We start from the raw sequence: 2,739 nt of genomic DNA on the forward strand, positions 1-2,739 counted from the left end.
GGGAGGCTGAGGCAGGAGAATCGCTTGAACCCGGGAGGTGGAGGCTGCAGTGAGCTGAGATTGTGCCAGTGCACTCCAGCCTGGTGACAGAACAAGACTCTGTCCCCTCCCCCCACCAAAAAAAAACTCGGGATACATATTTGGGCTGTTTTCTGATCTCTGACTGACTTTTTGTTTGCTTTGTTTTCGGAGTGACTTTTTTTAAATCTTTTTAATTATAAATCTCTTTGTGGGAGGAAGGGAAGATTAAAAAATGCTACTGGAGATGGAAAACCCATTTTTCTATTTGTGTGATATCACACACTGTAGTTTTCTGAAATTGTATCTTTTTTTCATTTTCTGGATCTAGACTAGGGGTCAGTAAACTTTTTCTGTGAAGGGCAGGAGTAAATACTTTAGGCTTTGCAGGCCGTTCAGTCGTTGTTGTTGTGACTCCCTAACTCTGACATTGTATCTAGAAAACAGCCGTGGACAATATGGAAACTACTGAGTGTAGTTATGTTCAAATGAAACTTTATGAGCACTAAAATTTGAATTCCATTATTGTTTTACATATCACTAAATATTATTAGTCTATGTGTCTGTTTGTATTTTAAACATTTGAAAATGTGAAGATCAGTTTAACTCATGGAATGTGCAGAACCAGGAGGTGGCTGGATGTGGCCTGTGGCCTATAGTTTGCTGATTCCCGGACTATCTGAAAGCTAATAAAAATCAGTATTCAGGCTGGGTGTGGTGGCAGCCTGTTACCCACGCTGGAGTGCAGTGGCACGACCTCAGCTCGCTGCAACCTACGCCTCCCAGAGTTCAAGCAATTTTCCTGCCTTAGCTACCCGCCGAGTAGCTGGGACTACAGGCATGCACCATCATGCCCAACTAATTTTTGTATTTTTAGTAGAGACTGGGTTTCACCATGTTGGCCAGGCTGGTCTCGAACTCCTGACCTCAAGCGATCTGCCTGCCCCAGCTTCCCAAAGTGCTGAGATTACAGATGTGAGCCACCGCAGGCAGCCGACTTCTTCATTCATTCTCTATGACCCCGCTCTGACCCCCACTTTTGGTGTTCCCTCAGTCTACCCTACCGTCTACCTTACATCTTTGATACAGTTTGGCTGTGTCCCCTCCCAAATCTCATCTTGAATTTTAGCTCCCATAATTCCCATATGTTGTAGGAGGGACCCGGTGGGAGATAATTGAATCATGGTGGGGGTTTCCCCCATACTGTTAGTGAATACATCTCATGAGATCTGATGGGTTTATAAGGGGAAACCCCTTTCGCTTGGCTCTCATTCTCTCTTGCCTCCCACCATGTAAGAAGTGCCTTTGCTCTTCCTTCGCCTTCCACCATAATTGTGAGGCCTCCCCAGCCATCCTTTTAAAAATAATTTACCCAGTCTCAGGTGTGTCTTTATTAGCAGCATGAAACAAACTAATACGGCCTTCCTCCTCTCATGGAGGCTAAGCAGAGGGTCAGCCCCACTCACCCTTAGACAGACAGAAGTTTTATCCAGATGCCACTAAAGATGTAGGAAGGTACTTGAGGGATTCTGTGTTCTTAGAATCCCCAGAATTGCTTTCAGGCCTCCACATGCATGGGACTTATTATTTTTATGCTACTTTTATGCTATTTATGATGCCACTAGTCCAGAAAAGGCCCCTTAGAGATCTTACATAGTAAAAAGACTCAGATTTGATAATGGCAGAACAGTTTATTCTGGATAAGAGTTTTTAGGATCAAGATTTTCTGGATAAAAGTTGTCCTATGGAAATTTCCAAAATTGAATAATTAAAACAAGGCTATTTCTTCCAGGTTTGTAGTTTCGAGGATGAAGAACAACCAGGGCTTGGGGATGGGTGAAGAATCTTCTGAAGAAGTGACCTGGCAGCTCTTATAAAGGTCTGTGCCTCCACCTGCACGGTCATCAGTGCTGTTGACATAAAATACAGAATTTATCATGAGCCATTCCCTGCTTAAACACCTACCACGGTGCCCCATTTGAACCCAAGTAGGGTGTTTAAGGTGCTTCGGACTCTGTCTTGATCCTTCTTTTGCAGATTTCTCCCTGCCACTACTCTGTGGGGAGTCTCTTGCCACATCCTCCTCTGCTCTAAATCTTTATGGCTTTGGCTCATCCAGGGTGATGTGACTGTTGCTTCCTCTGCTTGGCTTGTCCTCTTCTCTCTGTTAACTCCTGCTGTTTGTCAAGATCTAGCTCAGATTATTATTTCCTCTCCGAATACTCTTCTTGGTAAAGTTGCTGGCTCTGCACTGCTTCCTCAGGTCTCTGTTCCCTTGTTATAAGCTTTTTAATTTGTTTTATGGCTCTATTACCCTAACTAGACTGAAAGCACTTGAGGATGGTGACCTTTTCATATTCTTCCTGTTATTTAGGCACGTAACACATAGCAGCTGCTCTGTGATTGCTGGTCCTTTTCTTTCTTTCCTCCCCAACCACCCACCCTGTTGTCAGACTGAAATAAGCCCATGAGTCCACGGAAGTTGGACAGCTGTATTGACAACTGGGCTATGTCCAGGATCAAGCTATCTCTTTTTAACTGCTTAGCGTGCTTCTAAGCATGGTTCAGGAAAGCCAGGACAACAGAAGAGCTCAGAGAAGGTGGCCAGAAGTCCTGGAATAGTCAAAACAATTCCTGCTCCCCTGTGGTTATCCTAAGGAAGACCAAAGCATCATTTTCCCCTGGGAGCATCTCAGGGGCTGGCTTTGACTTGTTTCAGGA

The sequence above is a fragment of the Mandrillus leucophaeus genome, unplaced genomic scaffold, assembly GCF_000951045.1.
Source record: "Mandrillus leucophaeus isolate KB7577 unplaced genomic scaffold, Mleu.le_1.0 Scaffold1038, whole genome shotgun sequence".
Lineage (NCBI taxonomy): Eukaryota > Metazoa > Chordata > Mammalia > Primates > Cercopithecidae > Mandrillus > Mandrillus leucophaeus.